General features: G+C 39.2%; 1 protein-coding gene across 11 annotated transcripts in view; it reads left to right on the top strand.

The window, feature by feature from the left end:
- Positions 1-12880: 12880 nt before the first annotated feature.
- CSNK1G3 (casein kinase 1 gamma 3) overlaps positions 12881-22302 on the top strand; it is a 102506-nt gene continuing 93084 nt past the window's right edge. For 8 of the 11 annotated variants that reach the window (XM_039469637.2, XM_039469629.2, XM_039469615.2 and 5 more), the window contains exon 1: positions 12899-12964. The gene's annotated coding sequence lies outside the window, so the exon portion shown is untranslated. Of the gene's footprint in view, positions 12965-22302 lie in introns of all 11 variants that reach the window. The other 3 variants (XM_074382061.1, XM_039469649.2, XM_074382045.1) reach the window with 3 other exon arrangements.

Genomic DNA, 22302 nt, shown 5'->3' with positions numbered 1-22302 from the left:
TGTGAGGCTGGCTCTTCAGGTGGGCTTCACAATGATCTAGGAATCTACCATTTGTAGAAGGACATGGAATTAAAGGTGAAAAAAATTCATGTACTTCCCCAGAGAGCAACAAAACCTCAGTTTGAAAAGCATGAGGTCCAAGAGATTTTTGGAGGTAAAGTAGTTGACTTTGCTCACATGAAGCAGTATAGAATCAGTGTCACTAAAAGTGTGTGTGTATGTCGTGGGTGAAGCTGGAGGATGGATAACATGAATAACAAACATACCCACAGCACAACAACTACCTCTCTATTTTCTAATATATACATATGCATACACATATAAGTATATTGTATACATATTATATATTATCTAAATTATCTACACACACATTTAGAATGTAACTAGCTGCAAACTTACAGTGACACCCTTTATGACTGTCCCATCCCATCTTGAATCTTGGTTTAGGCTAGCCCAATATTATGGTGGCAGCCTCATGTCACATTAGAGAGGCCAGAAAACATATAATCTACTTGCAGATAGTCGAAAGACTTATGGGAAAGCTGCATTACTGGGAAAGGCATATTACTGAGACCACAATGAGGAGATCATAAAGGAGGAAAATATGTTTAAGGCAAGAAGAAGAGGGCATAAATTAGAACTCTGGTGGGAGTGAAATGTCTATGTCATGCTAGGTCATTTCGAAATACATTTTGTTTTGGGGGAACATGGATTTAGTAATCTACAAAAAATTCATTTTAGTCACGTACCTTGGTGTTGAGGCCTGGCAAGGATTTAAGCTGATTCTTACATTTTTACCTCAGACTTTTCTGGCTGTGAGAAGCCCCACTGCTCTTATTTACATATAAAAGCTCTGAATAAAGTGAGGGAAGGCTTGTAGAAGGCAAAAGTCAAGAAATAACTAAGAAGTCTTGGGATCTTAATGTATTTCCAAGTGTTTGACTTCCTAACATGTCTTGCTACAAGTTCCCTGACACAGTGGGTATGACAATCTGCTTGAAGGAGAATTGACACAGCACTCACCAAAAGGGAACAGAATACGGAAGCCAGCAGTTTTCTTCCTCTCTTTCCACAACAAGTATCACACCCCTTTTATTGGAAGGTGGTCTAGTTGGTAACATCAAATCACCAGAAAAAAAAGGCCCTAGCTTCATCCTCAGCATAGAGAAGAATGACAGGGGAACTTCACTGACATTTGATAACCTTCAATTCATTTATTGGCTTTGAGAAAGAAAAGTGGTGTATCACAAGTACACACACCCACAGACACGCACACATGTTAACTAAAGTATATTCTGAATCTAACACCTTTCAGCAATACCATTATCCCATTATCCCATTCTGGTCCTAGTCAGCATGTTGTGCATGTAACAGCCTCCAAACTGGCTGCCCTTACAGTTGAATCTCTTCATAGCAACCAGAGTCTTCAGATATAAATTGGATTATTTCAAGCTTCTACTTAAATCATCTAGTGACTTTCCTTTACATTTCTCATTTGTAAAATGGACTAACAACAGTGCCTACTTACTGGGACTCTGAAAATTAAACAAGATAAAGCAGGCCAAGTACTTCCACAGTGCCTGGTATATAGCGTAGACAATAAATGTTCAGTGGTAGCATTGCAATTATACTTTTTCAATGTGTAATGAGTTGATAGTTTTCTTATACTTGTAATTCATTTTCAATTACTAGTGACCATTCAGAGGATGTTGTTTGGGAGATTCATTAACTATGGCTAAATACACAAGTTCCTGCTATTACAGGAACGTTATATATTTTGGAGCAATATACAGATGGGGAGTGTCCATGTAAAAAGTGGCTTCATGTGCCAATACTTGACTGCCCTTGCTTCTTTTGAGTTTAAGCTTATATTTGCTTGCTTCCTCTGACCCAAATACCTTAATTCAATAGTATATTTCTCCCAATTAGAAGTCATATTGATCTCCTTGCACCTCAGTTTTGGCAAGACAAATGTGTTTCTCCTTGAGGTGCCCCTCAAAAACCCTTGGTGTGAAATTCAGGAGTGTCACATTTAGGCCAGACCAAGCCAATGATACTCTCCAAATTTTGAGGAAAAAATAGTTTCATGCAACGTACCTAAATAGACAAAGAGAAACTGAATTTCCCCAACATATTTTCTATACTGTGCTTTAAAGAATCAAGGCAGTTTACAGAAATACATATAGCACAAGATAAAAATGAAAGAGTAGTATACAAGACAAGATTATACCACCAGAGTTGCTTAACTAAAATGCATGTTTTAAGATACATGGACTATCTTGAGCTAGACTACAAAGTTGGCTCTGGGTTTCCTAGCAATCAGCACCATAAGGAAATAGAAATGTTAAATGATTTATGGCACCTGTAAGATTAAAACAAACCAGCTGTTTTTTAAAAAAAAACATTATTCTTCCTGGTATTGTAACTTAAAAGAAATTTGTTCTTTGGGTCCTCATGTCGAAGATATGGTGTGATGGAGTAAATATCACCCTTAAAAATATTCCTACAGTAATTGATGTAATGAGTTTCATAGGACAGTTTCTTATATTGTCCCACAATGTAATCAGTTAGTTATGCATAACAAGGCTGGGCACGGTGGCTCATGCCAGTAATCCCAGCACTTTGGGATGCCAAGGCGGATGGATCACCTCAGGTCAGGACTTTGAGGCCAGCCTGATCAACATGGTGAAACTCCATCTCTACTAAACATACAAAAATTAGCTGGGAATGGTGGTGCATGCCGAGCTACTTGGAAGGCTGAGGCAGGAGAATCACTTGAATCTGGGAAGCAGAGGTTGCAGTGGGCCGATGTTATCCCATTGCACTACAGCCTGGGCAATAAGAGTGAAACTCCATCTGAAAAACAAAACAAAACAAAAACCTTATCCATAACAGAAATGCACATCTGGGTAAGCAAGTCTATGCAAGGTGTTTGTTGGGGCAGTGGAGGAGATACAAAATTGTGTAGGCCGGATATATCTAAATCGAAGCATAAATCTGACATATCTGTAGAAATAGAAAGGCTGCATGTTTATTAGAAAATCCTCCCACAATATTTTTTTTCAAATGTTTTCAGTATTATCTGACAAGGCAGTGTAAGGTTATGCTCTTAAACAACTCTCTTACTAATTAATGGCAGATCCATTATTAGACTCACAACGTTTTTATCAAAGCTAAGCCTAACCAGGACATTTAGAACAGACACTTTCTAATTTCAGACAATGCAGCTTCCTACTGAATCATCAAGGATAAAGTAGCTGAAAAGAACCTGGAGTTATAAGCAGCTAAAGGTTGGAGAATGTTTACTAAAAATAATCATTAATAATCATTTGTGTACATATGTGACTGAAAGGATCACTTATGTAAGTGAGCCAGCTGTATAGAAGTAAATATTGGTTATTTAGCTTAAAGAATATGTCATTCTGTGGGATCTGATATTTTGGAATAAGAGTTGATTAAAGGCTGGGTATGGTGGCTCACGCCTCAGCACTGTGGGAGGCTGAGGTGGGCGTATCACCTGAGGTAGGGAGTTTGAGACCAGCCTGAACAACATGGAGAAACCCGGTGTCTACTAAAAACACAAAGTATTAGCCAGGCGTGGTGGCACATGCCTGTAATCCCAGCTACTCAGGAGGCTGAGGTAGGATAATTGCTTGAACCTGAGAAGCAGAGGTTGTGGTGAGCCAAGATCATGCCATTGCACTCCAGGTTCAACCTGGAGACACTGTATTATAATAAGTAATCCCTAAGTCTGACAGTATGCCCCAGGATCTCCTAACTCACCCCTCCTACCACATCATGAAAAACAGGGTAAATATATGAACTTTGGAGTCAGACATATCTGTATAGAAACTGTAGCTCTGTTATTTACTAGCTGAATGACCTGAACATTTGGCTTAAACTCTGGGTCTTACTTTTCTCATTTACAAAAAAAAGAGAAAATGATACCTACCTATGGTGATTAAGAAATGTTTTCTAGAAAATGCCTAAAGTCTTCAGTTAGGCACTCACTAGTTGTTAGTTTTATTTCATGCAATTTGCCATTATACAAGGCTTGTGGGCAATACTGATAAAATTATTCTAAGAGCCAGATGTGGCATTTGTAGGTATTAAGTCTTATCTCAGCAACTGTGGTTAGACTTAACCCCTTTTTAAAACCTAAAACCCTTCTATTTGACTTGGTGCTTGTGGTAGGGAAAACCTGTCCCTTCTCCCAAAGATGTTCACATCCTAATCCCCAGAAACTATGAATATATTATTTCACATGGCAAAAGGGACTTTGCGTTAAGATTAAATTAAGGATTCTGAGACAGGGAGATTATCCTGGATTATCCTGGTGGGCTCAATGTAATAATAGGATCCCTTCTAAGTGAAAGAGGGAAGTAACAGAGTGAGAGTCAGAGGAGGAATGCACATTTTGGTAAGCAAGTCTATGCAAGGTGTTTGTTGGGGCAGTGAAGGAGACAAAAAATTATGTGGTGATAGAAGCAGAATTTGAAGTGGTATGATACTGGCTCTGAAGGTGGAAACGGGAATGTAAGAAGCCTCTAGAAGCCAGAAAACACAAACAAATGAACTCTTTCCTAGAGCCTCCAGGAGGAACAGCCCTGCTAATGCCTGGATTTTAGCTCAGTGAGAACCATTTTTGATTTTGACCTCCAGACTTGTAAGATAATAAATTTTTATTGTTTTAAGCCACTAAATTAGTGGTAATTTGTTACAGCGGCAATAGGAAAATAATATAGTGCTGTATTCTACTTTTCTCTCTTCCAAAGGCTCTGCTATATGAAGTCTGAAGTGTAGGGGCTAAAGATACTCATCGCAGCTGAGTTTGGCTTGCTTCTGGGCCTTTTCAGTCATCTGAACCAGGAAATATCTGTCTAAAATACTGTGAGTTCATGATGATACTTTTAATACAAATTTACAACTATAGGTGGTTTATTCTCTTTTCATTCATGTCAATGTCAGGAATAACAGAATTAGAATATATTATAGTAACTCATTTTGCTTTATCCTACATTGCACATCACAGTATTAGAAAAAAGAGTATGAGCACCAACAATATGAGCACCAAAATGTCAAAAAAGTTTTTGTGATTTTTTTGTCTTTATGATAAATCCCACTAGGGATATACAAGTTACAACATTTTAAAGTCATTTGGAATTATGATCTTTAAAAAATTATTTTGTATGTGCAGTATAAAATTGTTATTCTTTCCCTTTATTGACCAGTCATAATCTTAATATCTGCTACATATTCTTTTTATTGCATTGAACAATATTTTAGTCTATTGGGTTTAATAATAATTAACATTTTTATCACATACTCATTTACAATTGGGTTTTTTGGTATGAGGAAATGAATTCTAAAGCCAGCTTCATTTTTTGCAACCTTAATCATGACTCTGTAGAGTAGCCTGTTCATCGCCACTGACAGATTTCCAGTGAGATATTAGTGTCTGATTTAAAGGCATGTAGGGGAAAGTTGAGGACTGCTGCTTTGGTTTGTGGCTCAAACACTTCACAACTAAATTCTCTTTAATATTTGAAAACCAGAACTGAGTTGATTAGGCAGCTTGTAAAATCAAGTGTTACCCCATCACCAACCACCCAAATTGCTACACTTTATAGCACACAATTCTTTTCATTATAGAGAGACCAAGTTGATTTATCTTGGCTGATATGAATCAACAGTATCAGAAGAGCATAGGTAGTGTTGTAAAGGAAATGAGATACAGGACTATATTGGATTTTATTACTATGAATATAAATTGACAAATATACACTAATAGATACTGAAGTAACAGTTCTAGAAGGCAAGCACTGGCATTTGGTTGAAATTTGCTCTCAGTTAGATCAGGTCACTGAAGCTGGCAGAACACAAAGCATTAAGTCACAGTCCAAAGGGTTAGGTCTGCAATTGGCAGAGTTTCAGCAAGAAGCTGAGGTAGGGCTGCCTGGTGACAGAAGGCAGCTGCACTGAAATACAAAGCTTTGGCAGGGTGTGGCTAGCTCTGTCAATTAGAACACAAACCTGAAGCTAGGGAGCCTCACAACAGTGAGACAGTCAGAGATTATATTAGGGTGAAGCCAAAGAAGTGAAACAGGGTCGAACTATAGCTTTGAATTTAAATGTTCATGTGGACGCAGAGCCAGATTATGAATAGAAAGAGTACTTCATGGAGAGGGGAGAGAGAGATTGAGAGAGAGAGGGAGAAAGAGAAAGAGAGAGTGAGAGGAGGAAAACCAAAATCTAAGAATGAAAATCTGGTGATCAGGATCCTTCAATTGCAAACAAAAGAAATATACTCTGGGTAATGCAATCAAATAGAATTTAGTGAAAGGTAATTAGCTGGTCACTGAATAGAGTGAGATGGAAAAAGATTCATCATAGGGAAATCTGAGAGCTATCTGGAAAGGGTAAATAGATGCTGGACAGCCAATATACCATAAATGTCTATAAGTGCTCAGTAAAATAACATTTTTAAAGGGCTTAAAGCAAATTCAAATAATGTTTTGTCTCAGAACCACAAATCTGGTTCCAAGTCTTAGACTCTTAGAATAGGTTGGGATATGATATTTTTGACTTCTAATTACTGCTTATGTTGGATTGGAAAATGCAGGTTTCTAGGGGTCATATGGTATCTAACAACAACTCTTTATTTCTTACTTACTATACGTCAGACACTGTGATAACTACATTGCAGCTATATCATTCATTTAATCTCCCGATATCAATATGGTATAGATATTATTGCCTCATTTTACAAATGAGCTGAGGTTCAGACTACTTAAAAAGCTTGCATAAGGAAGGAATATAGAAGGAAGCAAAAAAGTGGTATAATCTTAAATTATAACAGGCGTAGAATGAGAACTAAACCAAAGTGATAATTTTTTTTTTTTTTTTTTTTTTTTTTTTTTGAGACACAGTCTCACTCTGTCACCAGGTGCTAGGCTGGAGTGCAGTGGCACAATCTTGGCTGACTGCAACCTCTGCCTCCCGGGTTCAAGCAATTCTCCTGCCTCAGCCTCCGGAGTAGCTGGGACTACAGGCACGTGCCACCACGCCCAGCTAATTTTTGTATATTTGGTAGAGACGGAGTTTCACCACATTGGCCAGGATGGTCTCGATCTCTTGACCTCATGATCCGCCCGCCTCGGCCTCCCAAAGTGCTGGGATTACAGGCTTGAGGCACCGCGCCCAGCCCAAAGTGAGATTTTTAACTAAAATGTCCTCTCACATCAATTTTCTGTTGACCCTGTGATCTTGTTCAGACAGATATGGCATTGATACCACAATAGGCATAGGTGGGAGGATGGAAACATGTCAGGAATTTGGCAGTACTAGTTGGTGAAGGAAGGGATGACGTTAAGGCCAAGCATAACCAAGCATGACCAAGACTAAAGAAACATCATCAGCCAGAGGCTGATCCCCACAAGGTAGACCCTTGCTGACTGTCCACAGAGTACGCGAAGTTCAGACATGGCATAGACAACCCATGGTACCAGTGCAGTCCTATCCAGCAGAAGGTTATTGTAATCCAAGAAGCTTAGTCAGTGGGTGATGTTTCAAGAAGTTCAGTAGCTTGAGGGTAATCTATCATAATAGTATCCTAGCCAATTAACTAGGATCTAGTCAGAACTGGGACTAGTGAAAAATTTTCCAAACCAACCTTAAACCTTCACATTACTTGGGAGCTGGAGAAATGATATAGTTCTAATTATGAAAGAAAAGCAAAGGAGAAGTCAAGTGCCATAGACTGGGAAAATACCAGGGATATAGGGGAGTGGTCCAGCTTGAAGTCTACCTGTAATCCAGTACTCTTATTTGGCATTCTACGTCTTCAGTGGGCTGCATGATTCCTATGGTTGGGGGCTCATGAGACATTTAGTCTTGCTCAGATTTGGTTCATGAGCCGGGAAGGACTCCTGAGGTAGAAATATGGAGATAAAACTATGGGGAGCAGGCCGGGCGCGGTGGCTCATGCCTGTAATCCCAGCACTTTGGGAGGCTGAGGTGGGCAGATCATAAGGTCAAGCGATTGAGACCATTCTGGCCAACATGGTGAAACCCTGTCTCTACTAAAAATACAAAAAGTAGCCAGGTGTGGTGTCACATGTCTGTGGTCCCAGCTACTCGGGAGGCTGAGGCAGGAGAACCACTTGAACCTAAGAGGCAGGGTTGCAGTGAGCCGAGATTGTGCCACCGTACTCCAGCCTGAAGACAGAGCAAGACTCTGTCTCGAACACACACACACACACACACACACACACACACACACACACACTATGGGGAGCAAAAGAAGACAAGAAGAGGGAAAATGAATGGAACAGAGGCTAATTATTATGACCATCTCTAAACCTTAGATTCATATATTACTCAGAATTCAAGCTGTTCTTGAAACCATTACAAGAAAATCACAGCTTTAGCTAACTCTTCCGTTTATCACAAAACAACATTCTTTGGATAGCCAAACTTACTTAGAAACTGCCAAAATTCAGGTCTGCTAATGGAAAAAAAACAAAAATTAAATTGCCTAGCTAAAGATTTAGTCACTCTTTTTGGCAAGGCACTTTTACATTTTTATGGTGTTTTAGCTCTTCCCTATAGAGCATTTTCTTTGTGGAAGTTCTCTCTCTTAAGAATGTGTTCTCTTCTCCATGACGTTTAACATGGTCTACAAGTTGTCTTCTCTTATTAATATCCTGTCTAACCTTTATCTTTAATTTATAGATCATATACTCTCTGCATGGAAAATAATCCTTTGAGGAGTGCTATGGACTGAATTTTGTCTCCCCAAAGTTCATATGTTGGATCCCTTACCCTGAATGCAATGGAATTTGGAGATGGGGCCTTTGGCAGGTTTAGATGAGGTCATGAAGGTGGGGCCTTCTATAGGATTAAGATTAGGAAGAGAGCGAGATCACTCTCTTTCTCCATGCCCACCCACTGAAAAAAGGTCATGTGAGGACACAGGGGAAAGGTGCCAATCCAAAAGTCAGGAAGAAAGATCTCGCCAGACTTTGACCATGCTGGCATCCTGATCTCAGACTTCCAGCTTCCAGAACTATGAGAAAATGAATCTGTATTGTGTAAGCGACCTAGTCTGCAATACTTCATTACGGCAACCCGAGCTAAGACAAGGACTCCTGGAAATGTGATTTTATTAAACATTTCCGAAGATCAGTATTATAACATGTAATGAAGCCTCTCAGAAAAGTTTTGTGATTCTCGTACATTTTTTTCCCACCTACCAAATGCTTCAAACCCTCCTTCTAAGGATGGTACAAATAGTGTCATGACTCTTTTGAGCTGTACTCATGTAATAATCTGAAAGAAAGGTTGCTAAGCGATAGCTTCCCCAAAACCTGATCTAGCTGCTGTGTGTAACTTGCGTTCTCCAGAATCTTTCTTGTCCCTCCCCTTGACTGTAGGCTTGACGGGGGAAGAAATTATTTTTCTGGTCTTAGTAAAATACGTTGCTTTCCTCCCAGCCCTGGCTATCATTACAATTCTCCATTTTGCATCCTTTCCCTTTCTACTTATCATTTACTTCTTCTTGATTACATCTTTCTCCCAGGTACTTTTCCTTTAAAATAATGTTGAAAAATAAAGAATTAAAGATAATTTGGTGATGCCTCAGGCCTTATCCTGGCAACCAGTAAATCACCATGCCAGGTTTACCATTACAGTTTAACAAAATATTTGAAAGAAGAAAATGAATGTTTTATCTGTTTTTATTTTGAAAAGACTTAGTAAATATCTTAATCTCATAATTCCCTGCTTAATACCATAATCAAACAGTTTCATTTCCATCTTTCTCCCACTTTAAGTTTTACTGTTTACAAGGAACAAAAAGGGCCAGCTTTACATTCCACAAAATCTACATACCATTCTCTCTCTCAAAGCATCTTTAGGACATTTGGACAAAGCTTTTCTCAAAAGAGAAATTTGATAAATGCAAGTTTCCAATGTACTATAAAAATTGTGACAACAGTATCACATGAGCTTATGCTATAATCATAATGAAAAATATTAATGGAATATAAATACCTGAAGTGGCGATGCCAGGAAATGTGGGGTGACACAACAATTAAACTGTATTTGATTTGCAATATAGCAGATGGAAAAGTATAATCTGGCTGCTTATGTTCAGATATCATGCTATAAGATAAAGAGTTTTGCTTGTGAGCCTGTGGTTTGGCTTTTCCTTCATTAATATAAGCTGTTTTCACATTGCCTAATTTTCTTATGAGTTTTTTTTTTTTTTTTTAAGATAGTCTTACTTTGTCACCTAGGATGGAGTGCAGTGGTGCTATCTCCACTCACTGCAACCTCTGCCTCCTGGGTTCAAGTGGTTCTCCTGCCTCAGCCTCTAGAGCGTGGCTGGGATTAATGGCGCACAATTCTTGTCACCTGGCCAATTTTTGTATTTTTAGTAGGGACGGGTTTCGTTCGCCACATTGGCCAGGTGATCCGCCTGCCTCAGCCTCCCAAAGCAATTTTTCTTATAAGTTAATAGAATGACCTGAAAATTTCATTCCCTTCTACCTAGGTTACTTGACATTTTTTTCTTTTCTTTTTTTTTTTAGAAAGGGTCCTAGTATGTGGCCCAGGCTGGCCTTGGACTCCTGGGATCAAGGGATGCTCCTGCCTCAAGCCTCCCAAGTAGCTGGGACTACAGGCATTCACCACTACACCAGGCTTTGCCAATTTTAATCTATAGGAGCTTACAGGCCAAATTTTAACTAAAAGTCTTCCCTGCAGTGTTAAAAATGTAAACATGTATTCCCATCTATTTCTAATATTTTAAAAATACTAGTCAGGTGAAACAGTGGGAGTGGGGAAGGAACAAATCTGCAACTAGTTGTGATCAATTTGTTGCAAACACCACTGTTCTTGGACCAGCCTATTTTTAATTTAAAAATGTGACTTGATCACATATTTATATACTTGAATTTCTCAGACATTTATGAAAACTTAGAAGGGTGGGTGTTCTTTATCAAAACTGAGCTTTTGAGGTAGAGAGAATAAAATGGTTTGTTGGAAGTTGAGGACAATATTTAGAGTTTCCTGTGTTGCAGACATTTCTCCTCTAATTGAGTGAGATGCTGTTAACTTTGTTTCTTGCCTAGTAGTGGTTCCTGGGAGAAATTAGAAATTCTGGGATATATCATCTGCCTAGGCAAGTCATTCACAATTCTGAGCATGCATACATCTTAGCTGCCTTTGAGTCTCCTGCAGAATGATAGTGTGGTAAGCATGAAACAGAGCTCTTATCACTCCCCTTCTAAGACTGGTGATGCTAGTCACTTCTTATCTTCCCAGTTTGAGGAAGAAAGTGAGAAGACAGATAAAAAAAAAAAAAAAGGCACTGTTGTATTACAAACCAAAATCAAACACAGATTTCCATACTAACGACCCCTCCGAAGGTAACACATTAGCTACACCATCAATCCAGCAAAGTAGAGAGGAAAATGAGCAAGGAGTGCATTTGTCTCATTAGAGTCTTTTCATTTGGAGAGGCAGACAGACAGAAAGAGAGGTAAGTTTCGTTTCTTGATACAGTCAAGAATATAAATGTGTTTGATAAAATGAACATTTAAAAAATATGGCACCAGGCTATGATTCTTCTTCTTGCACACCTTAATGCCTAACTTCTGAAAGGACTTGAGACATAAGAATAACAATTAAAAAAATTATACTTTCAGAGTCCTCTACAATGCCTTCATGGTGGATCAATTTCCATAGAAGTCTACCAAAATGACTTATCTCCATCCCAAGGAACCAACTGCAAGAGAAATAATGAAAGGGATGCAATCTTCTAATCTATGTAGGCAGAGTAGACTTAAGTGCGAGTCAGAAAACACCGATTCCAGTTTGTGCGCTACAACTTGATGACTTGGGTGATGTTTAGCTTCTCAGAACTTTGGGAGGTGAATTTGAAAAACAGATAATACCACACTACACAGTTCAGAGGATTACCTCAGCTTACAAACAGCAAATGAGATGCAAATGTGAGCCATAATTCATATTTCTAAGCAGTTGAGCAGTTGGAGCCCTGATATAGCACTGGGGTTACAAAGAAGTGGGGGAAATGTCAACCCAGTGATGTCATACTCCTAGGCCAGACCCTAAGATTTTTTGGAACCTGGAGGGCTGCACTGAACACAACAGGGAAAGCCTCAGCACCCTGACTTGGCACAATGGCACCCTTAAGGCTTTTCGTTCACTCAATTCTTAATAGCTCTCTGAAAACAAGGGGGTGTTTCTTCCAGTTCTATGCGTAGACTTTGCTATGCCTCTCCGCCCACTGCCTCATCCAGAGAAACACTCGTATCCACAATTGCTCCTCGCTTTCCCTCACGCACGACTCCAGAGAGGCGGAGACAGGGCGTGGCTTAGGCTTTATAGACATTGCCAGCCAATGACCGCACCGTCTCCCTTCCGGTCAGCGATCCGACCAATCCGAGAAGGCTGGTGCAATCTTCGGCTCTACTCGGCTCTTTTCGCTGATGCGGGTAGCTAGGGGGCCGCCGCTGCTAGAGAGACGCTTTCCTTTTCAATTTTTTTTCCATGTGTTCACTTCCGGGTCCGGCGTCGATCCGGATGCCCGAGGCAGAAGGATGTTTGACCTCCGGATAACCGAGGCGCCGCTGTGCATTCATTCCCGGCTGCATCGGAGGCGACGGCAGCGGCTCGCGCGGCGACTCTCCGGCCAGCGGCGGCGGTAGGAGGCACCGGCGGCGGTGTAGGGACCGAATCCGAGCCGCGCTGCGTTCCCTCCCTCTCTCGCTCCTTCCCCCAACCTCGCTTGCCCGCTCCTTGCGTGGTTCTCTTTCCTCCTCCGGCCGCCGGCGGGTGTGATGTGCCGCCGCCGCTGCCCCCGCCAGCGCTGACTGACGGACCGGGGGCGCCGCCCGCGCCCGGGACCGACCCCGCCGCTCGCGGCCGCGGCTCTGAGGTAAAGCCCCCTCCCTGCGCGTCGGTGCTCGGCCGCCAGCCCCGGCCCGCGGCAGCCTCGGCACTGCCGCGGCACCCTCCCTCCCGGGTGGGGCTGGGGTCCCGGGCGGGGTGGGGTGGGGTGCGGCGAGGGCGGCGCCGCCGGCGCGGGTGTAGGGGGAGGGGCGGGCGCGGACCCGGGCGGGCGGCTCGGAGGCGTGGGCCGGAGGGGGCCGCGGTCGGAGGCTGAGGGCGCGGAGGGCTGGGGGCAGCGGGGCCCGCGGGTGGCGGCCGGGCTGGGTGCAAAAGTTGCCTGAGTGGTGCGGCGCGAGCGGGGAGGCGAGGGAGGTGGGCCGGCTGGGCCGGCGGGGGCTTCCTCAGGAGGGACTGGGAGGTGGAAGTGCCGCCCGCGGAGCTCCTGGACTGTATCGAGACAATTCCCTTCGGGGTAGGGGGCTCGGGGAGGAGGGACGCGGGGTCGGCCGGGAGGAGGCGGCGGGGCCAGCCTTCAGTTCAGGGATCCACTTCCCTTGCAGGGCTTGGGTGGTGGGGGACACAGGTATCTACCTGTTTCTTAGAGCTTTGGCTCAGCTCAAAACTTCACCAAGACATTAGTCAGAGGTAACAACAGGACTCTGATGGTTACTCTCATGGTGCCGGCTTGTTTGTTGATCCCACATGCAGGGAAGTGACACTGAGAAGCGTCAGGTCTCTTGGTCCACAGCCTCTACGTTTCTTTTCAGCAGGATGAGGAGGGAGATGTGTGTCTGCCCGCGGGGCGGGGGTCGTGAGGCCTGTGTCGTGGTCATTCCCCTTCTCCCACCTCATGTTTTAGGGAGGGAAAGTTCAAGTCGGGGAGAGAGAGTCCCTGTGTGTGGGAGATAGCTACTGTTGATACACTGTGTGCATTAGTTTTCAGTCTTTTGTGTCAAGTATCCAGGCTGGTCAGTGGCCCCTTTTAAACCTTTTGTTAGAACATCTAAGTTACAGAATTAAAAACGTGCTTATTGTTAATGATTTAAGAAAATAAGTCGTTATTTATTTTATTTTTTTGCAATTATTTCTTCTGATTCAAATGACATTTGCCCACAGTTATGAAAGATGTGAACTACATCTAAGATGGGATATAACATTAAAACTATATACTTTTAAAAGATCTGTGTGTTTCTTTGAAGAATATTGGCTTTCCCCATAAATTTGGAAGAAAAATATTACAGAAATTGTGAGAATAATGTGGAATTAGAAAGATGTGAAACTAGTTTAAGAAACCATTTTTCACCAAAAAAATCAGATCTGGTTTGTGACATTCTTAATAGCTTTCTTTTTTACTTTTTCTTTTTTTTTTCGAGATATACTTAGTGTATTTTATAATTATTTACAAACTGTGCTCCAGTCGTATCTTAAGATAAATTTTCTTCTTATTTTGTATACGTTCACATTTATATTTGCACAAAAGATAAAAATTACATTTATGGACATTGGATGAAAGATGTTATCAAATACATTGTATGACTTTGACATACATTCTTAGCAGAATGTACAGACACTTCTGCTTTATCTGACCTTGCATTTCTGAATATGCATTAGGTAGAAGTAGTTATTAGAATGGGGGTCAGAAAGGTTAATTTTAATATTGATATGAATGACTTTTTTGGGGGATCTTGAGAAACGATTATCTTTACTGATGATTTATTATAGTCATCCATCCCCTTCTGCCATTCATCAGCTTAAACATTAATGTGTTATGTAATTATTGACATTTTCACCATTAGATTTGCAAGCATTTACAATATATTAACAAAATCTTCAATACATGAAAGACATTTATTACTTCCTTGAAAATAAAGGACTGAGTTTTGTGGAATCAAGGAATAGTTTAATTCTACTAGGGCCTTTGTTCTGTGTAAGGATGGAATAGTGAGTACAATATAAAGATGAATGAGACTCAGTACTACCTTCAAGGGAGAAGCAGATATACACAGAAGTAATTCAGAGATTCCTGTGTGTTTTATTGGAGGTGCATTGGAAGCATGGGGTGCGTATGTGAGTTACTAATTTTTGACTGGGAAATTTTGAATGAATGTAGAGCTGGTAACACTCCATCTGGGCCCTAACATATTTTAATGGGCAAAATGGGGGCTGAGGGGGTGGTGGTGGGAGTAGTTTTCTCGGTATAGGGAAACAGCCTGAGCAAAGGCATGTGATTGTGTTATAGGGCTTGTTGAACTGGAGATAAGGCTGTTGTGCCAGGAGGTCTTTGTGGGAGAAGCTATGAAAGTAGGTGGAGATCAGGCCATGAAAGACCAGAATGCCTTATATTTAAAGATGAGTCAGTTTGAGGCACGAAGGTCCAAATGTACAGATCCCATGCTGACAGTAGGCAGGCAAATAAGGATAGTAAATTTAAGGAAACAAATTATAACAAAATACTTATTTTGCTATCATTGGCACTACTGAAGGAAAGCAGAAAAGTGTATAATCCAAAACCATCATTTCTTTATTTGCATTTGAATATGGGTGTGTCTGGTAATCTAGTAATTGATTTTGCGTGAAATCAATCCAGACTCTAAAAATGTGACTCAGGAAGAAATGAGAAGCTCTCCATTTACCTCTCTGTGTCTCCTGTGATCCATCCTGTAATTCACTCCATGCTCAGAGTAGACTTATTCTGATATAGTTTATTGGTTCAGATATTTTTTGGAATGGGACAAGCAGTTGTTTTGTTCCAAAGGGCTTCCCAAAAAGATGTATCAAACTAGAAGGAATGCTGAAGTATTAAATAACAAAACAGTATATAGGTCATTGAATAGTTGTATTATTAATAGTGAGATTTGCTGTGGATGAAATGAAATGTAAAGAATGTATATTTTCACAGAGTGGTTTTAATGAAATAATAATGAAAGAATCTGTACATGGAGAAAATTGGCAATAACAGAGGGCTGATAAGATGAGAAACTTCACAGTTCCAGATAAATGTATGTGAGGTTTTTAAGTCATCTTAAATATTAGATGACCCTAAAACAATGTAATCCCACACTTAATCGTTGTCAAAGGAATGCTTGGAATTAAGTATCAGTTTATAAGTACATGTAAAATCATGTTACAGGGAAAATTGTTTGAAGTTTTCTTTTCTTCTAATTTTTCCCTTCTTGGCTTCTCTAATTATTCCCCTCTTAGTATTCATAAAGGACTTATAACTGAATTTGTGTTCCTTTCAACCTCCCAGTAACAACAATATCTCTTATAATTAAGTGCCTACTTTGTATAGAGGCCGTAAGTGATACTATTAAGACAACTCTATGAGTTAGGTGGTGTAACCTCCATTTTTGAGAGCAGGAAACAATCTTCTAGAGTTTAAATAACCTGTTGAAGATAACATCCTGGAAGTAGCAGAGTGCGTATTTGAATTAATTTTTTTTTTTTTTCCTGGCTTCAAAGTCTTAAGCCACCAGTGATCTATTTTTTTTCTAATCTTCCATCTTCATCCTTTTTTTGGTCTTTTCTCAAGCATTTGACAATTAGTGCTACTAATTCATAGAATGTATGTGATTGTTGGTTCTTTATGATGTAATGTCTTGAAAGTGGTGGTTTTGAGATATCTGTCTTTAATTGTGGGATTTTGTAGGTACAGACAGTATGGTTCTGATAACTTAAGGTGCCTCAGAGCATCACCTTTTGCAAACATACTTGGATTCTTAATAGAAATCAAGTGTGCTTTATCTGTTAATGTGAAATGATTTTCAAGCACGTCTGAACTGCTCAGGAAATATGGAATGAGGCATAAATGTAGAAATATGTAACTTTCAGCGATATAGTAGAGGCTGCTGTTGACATTTTTTGTTTCTTTTTTTTAAGCTCTCTCTGAAAGCTGAGATTTAGCAACTATAAATGTTTGGGCTTTCCTTCTATTATGAAACCTAACGAAAGTGTGTATTGATTTGTTCTTAGACCATAGTGATTGGTTATATTCTCTCGTACCACACCGTGCTTATCATCTAGTTATAGGAAATAGTTCTTTTTCTTTTTCTTTTTTCTTTTTTTTTTTTTTTTTTTGAGATGGAGTTTTGCTCTTGTTACCCAGGCTGGAGTGCAATGGCGCGATCTCGGCTCACCGCAACCTCTGCCTCCTGGGTTCAGGCAATTCTCCTGCCTCAGCCTCCTGAGTAGCTGGGATTACAGGCACGAGCCACCATGCCCAGCTAAAGGAAATAGTTCTTAACAATAAATTGAAGTGTTTATGTACTGGAGAGATAAGATGTACTTTTTTGGTTATAGTTATAATTTATCGAAAAATTTATGGGTAAGTTATGTCCACATGGTTAAATCATGTCCACATTTTTTATAACTTTGAATAGAATGAGATACAATCTTATGATACTCTGTACTGTGTAAATCTTCTGTCCTTCATATCGGAAGTTGCTGATTGAATTTTAGAGGGTTGATTGGTGGAGACAAGCAAAGACTCTTGGGAGCATCCTATTATAGGAGAATCTCTCTTAACTGACCTCTGCTTAACCCACTCATGAGATTAAATGATGGTCTTCATTCTCTCTGTAGAATTTGCTGACTGATGCTAATGCTATACACGGTGACAGTAGACGACTATTTAGTTTGATCTTGAAATTTTATTCCCTCCAGTTACTCTGTACTTACCAAGAAACATTTGTGTTTGTACCCAACACACTGTTATGGCACTTGATGTTGTAATCACATAATTTAATGAATTATTATTCAGTGAACTCTGAAGATAAAAAGGTGTTTATATGAGAACCAATTGGCTGCTTCAAGATCGAGTAGCCAAAATGAATTATAGTTGAAATAGATGAGGATGAAATAATCTTAAATGATTAGAAAAAAAAAAAAACCAAAAAACAAGCTAATAATCTAAAAAAAATCTGTAATAAGTTTATTTTTCACAAGTTTGTAAAATGTCTTTCTGTGTTTAAGAAACAAACTGGAAATCACAGGTGTTACTTTATGGGGGTGGTTTTAACAAGAAAAATGAAATAGAACTTTCATTGATAGACCCACACTCGAAGAAGTGGCCTTGGCTCCATGCTGTAAGATTGTCTTGTGAATGCACATTTTTGTTTTAGTTGCAGTAAAATGTATAGAGTTTGTAGATGTTGAGAAATGATTTTCTTTTTAGGCTAACTTAAGAACCATTGATTAATTATAATATATTAAAGAAGTTTTCTGCTTCTAAAATATAATCTTTCCTAGTTTACTGCCTAGAGATTTATTTAATAGCATCCTTTTTAAGAAAAAAAAAAAAAAGATTTTGATATTCCCAGAGGTTCATTTCTCAGAGTGAATTGTTTAATTATCTAGTCAGGTGATCAATCTGTGGTTCTCACATATTTCCCAATTAAGGTCCCTAACCTGATTTCATAAGCTACCTTTCAGCTTTTATGTACTGTCAGGGTTGAAGGTTGAAGGGGTAAGCCTTGTAGTTCCAACATCTCCTCAATCCAAGTAGGAATGCTGGGATAGAGGAGTCCCTACTGCTGGGGTAGTGGAGATTGTTCTTTAGAAGAGGGAATTTGACATCCTTTTATATATACCAGGAGCACTTGAACCTCCTGTCTCGCCTAGCTCAGTCCAAGTGGAAGGGAGAACTTTCAGTTGAAGGAGGAGGAACTCCAGGTTGGAGAAGCAGAGGTATATGTGGTGCTGTTTATTTTGGTGTAACTACATTGCTTGCTGAATTACAGTAGATGCTGAAATGGCACATTGAAGTATGAAGGTGTAGGGTGGGTGGCTCCAAGCTAGTACTTCAGAGCTCTGGTCTGCCTCATTGTGATTTTCTTGGCTCTGCATCCTTTGTGGGTTGGAGTCATCCTAAGGCCAGCTGCAAGAGCAAATCTAGACATGCATTGGCCAGAGGAAGGAGTGGATCTCTCTCTCTCTCTCTGTTTCTGTCTCTGTCTCTGGAAAAGCAAATAAATCTTTTGCATAAACCTACCAGCATACTTTTCTTTTCACATGTTCTTGGCCAGAATTAGGTACATGCACTTCCTAACTAGTTATCACAAGGGAATTAAGGTTATCATGGTTGGTTTCTAGTAATCAGGAGATAACTTCTGCAATTGGTGTTGGAATCTCATTTCTGAGTTAGATAGAGAAGGAAGGATATTTTTAAAAAATTGTGGGAAGGAAGAATTTGGGGGATGTTGGATGTTAGATGATCAGTAGTGACCACTATATCTACCTGTTTTGAGAATGAAAATAAATAATGTGTATGAATGCCCTTTGAACTTTAAAGTATTGTACAAATGTAATGGATGAAAGATTTGAAAGCTGCTTCTGTGTTGCCCTCTTAAATACAGTCAGTTCTGAATTTTTTTTTTCTTTATTATTATTTTCAGGCAGAGACTCATTCCGTTGCCCAGGCTGGAGTGCAGTGGTGCAATCTCAGCTCACTGAAACCTTTAATTCCCAGGTTCAGGTGATTCTTGTGCTTTAGCTTCCTGAGTAGCTGGGATTACAGGTGCATGCCACCATACCCAGTTAATTACTTTTTTACTTTCAGTGAAGATGGAGTTTCACCATGCTGGCTAGGCTGGTCTCAAACTCCTGTCCGCAAGTGATCTGCCTTGGCCTCCCAAAGTGCTGGGATTACAGGCATGAGCCACCATGCCTGGCAAGTTACTTTTTTTTCTTTTTGAGACAAGAGTTTCACTCTTGTCACCTAGGCTGGAGTGCAATGGCATGAACTCGGCTCATTGCAACCTCTACCTCTCAGGTTCAGGTGATTCTCCTGCCTCAGCCTCCTGAATAGTTGGGATTATGGGCACTCGCCACCTCACCCAGCTAATTTTTGTATTTTAGTAGAGACAGGGTTTTGCCATATTGGTCAGGCTGGTCTTGAACTCCTGACCTTAGGTGATCTGCCCACCTCGGACTCTCAAAGTTCTGGATTATAGGCATGAGCCACTGTGTCTGGCCGAGTCTGAATATTTTGTGAGCTAAAAACACTACTTTATTTTTTTATTGGCTAACTTTGAGTCAATAAAATAGGTGATCTAAGTTATAAGATTATAGTTTTTTTCCCATGAAGCTCATAAAGCTATCTAATTTTAAATTAAAAATTTGTTTCTATAAACTTGTTTAAATTTTTTTCTGCATTGTTGCCTTCCTTCCTCACCATGAAGTTGCCTATACCTTTGATTTCATCGATTACTTTGCTTCTCATACCTAGGGGAGAATAAGTGCATTGAGAAAATGGGAGTTTGTGGGTCAGAAGGTTTTATTTTGAATCCTGGAATCTCAGTGAAATAAGAGGAAAGGATGGTTTTCACATATATTGAGAGCGGCAAAGATGGTAGGGGATGGGGAGGAAGGGAAGAACCACAGAATTTTAGAATTAAAATGAATCATAGGAAGATTGAAATGCTCAAGTCACACACCTGATTAGTAGAATTCTCATATCCTAATTACTAGTGTAGTGCTCTTTCTGAATAAGAATTAGGATGCCATAATAATCTTGTCTACTTTGCAGGACCATGGGCTACCACTGTAAATCAGTCAGCTAATCACCTTTAGTACAGATACCTGTGTTCTTAGGCATTGGAAAAGGTGTAGACAGAGGTTTTAAAAATAAGCAAACTGACCAAAGTTTTCAATTTACCTCAAGCAGTCAACAGTAATGACAATACCACATAGAAAGACAGACAGATACAAACACACACACACACACACACACACACACACACACGCACACGCAATAATCTTAAACCTAGCTTGCTTAAATGAAAATGCAGAAGCAGACTGAGTGAGTGTTTGGGACAGTGTATTATTTTATTTTCAAGAAAATGATGTTAAACATTTCTTGACCTTCAATATATGTAAATGAAAGGAAAATATATATGTGCATATATACTATACATGTATTCATAGATACATATATGTGTAGGTTTTAAGTATATGGAGTAAATCCATCCATTTTCTGTTTTTTTTTTTTCTTTTTAATCCATCCATTTTCTGAAAGAGTATTTATGTTAATGACAGTTGTTTATAAATGGTGAGATTTAGGATGATTTTTGTTTTTATGCTGCCTATACTTCTCTGTAGTGTTTGGGTTTTCAGCTATCACTGTGCATTATTTCTACCATCAGAAAAAAACAGTAATTATAATTTTTTTTTTTTTTTGAGGAGAGTAGAATCTTGGGGTGGGAGGTGTTTTCTACCAGCTTAGATTTTAATACATAACTTTGCATTCTTTGTATATTACCTTAAATAAAGTATGCCTCAAATGTATTGACACATTGCATTTTTCTTTATGTTTAAAATTGGATTTATTAAAATTATTTATCTTAAAGTTTTAAGTTGAAATTGGCCATGTATCTTTTGGTACAAATTATAAAATTAGTGAACTTCTGAATATTCTGAAATTACTGTGTTAATTTTTAAAATTTGTTTGGTTTGACTTCAGGTGGGATACTGAAGTCATAGGCAGTGTATTAGACTGTGACTTATTTGAGTTAAAATTATATTCAGAATTTCCTTTAGTAAACAGGGAAGTGAAAATGTTTTTTTTTCTTCACACCCAGTCTGTGTCATATTTATTTTCTATTTCTGTGAAATACTTATTTTATATTCTAGCAATGAATAATTTCAAGTGGCAGGCAAATATATTAAGTAATATAGTCAGCACAGAAGAGAGAAAATCCATGATATTCTATAAGTCTTAGGGTGTGCAAATTTATGACTATAGGACCTTTTAATAAAATTCTAATCTGGACTATAAAAATAGTCTAGTATTATTTTGAAGATGAAACTAATAGGTATCAGTTATAGATGACACTGAAAAAAAGTATTTATAGATGTATATTTTTAATAAAACATTATTTTCTTTTCTACATTTGTTTTAGGGAATTTGACAGCAGTCTGACTCTCCCCACTCCAAAAATGTAAATCTTTAAATCTTAAAGATGTGGAATCTTGTGATGTCAGTTTTCATTAAAAAAAAAAAAAATGGATAGTTACTGAGTACTTTTCCTGTCATATGAGGATCAGGATATATTGTAGCTAATATGTCTTTATATAATTGAGATTCTGGTAATGTTTGTAGTTAATAAAATATCAAAATATAATCAGCTCCTTAAGATAATTGTTTTGAGTATTTTCTGATAGCTATTGAAAGTTGATAACTGGAATGTGTGTTTGCTTATTATTGTATGCTTTGCTGTTTACTTCAATACCCTACCAATGAAGGTAGTTTGTTGAAGACCGAAAGAGAAATCTGGAGCATTTGGAAATGAGAATATCCAATAAGCCAAAATTGATTTTACTATACATGTTTAAAAATTTCCAGTTGAAAATTAGTAATTTTTCTGTGGTGACAGAGAAAATGAAAGA

Source organism: Saimiri boliviensis, chromosome 1, assembly GCF_048565385.1.
Source record: "Saimiri boliviensis isolate mSaiBol1 chromosome 1, mSaiBol1.pri, whole genome shotgun sequence".
In the NCBI taxonomy this organism is placed as follows: domain Eukaryota; kingdom Metazoa; phylum Chordata; class Mammalia; order Primates; family Cebidae; genus Saimiri; species Saimiri boliviensis.
This window is presented reverse-complemented; position numbering and strand designations above follow the sequence as displayed.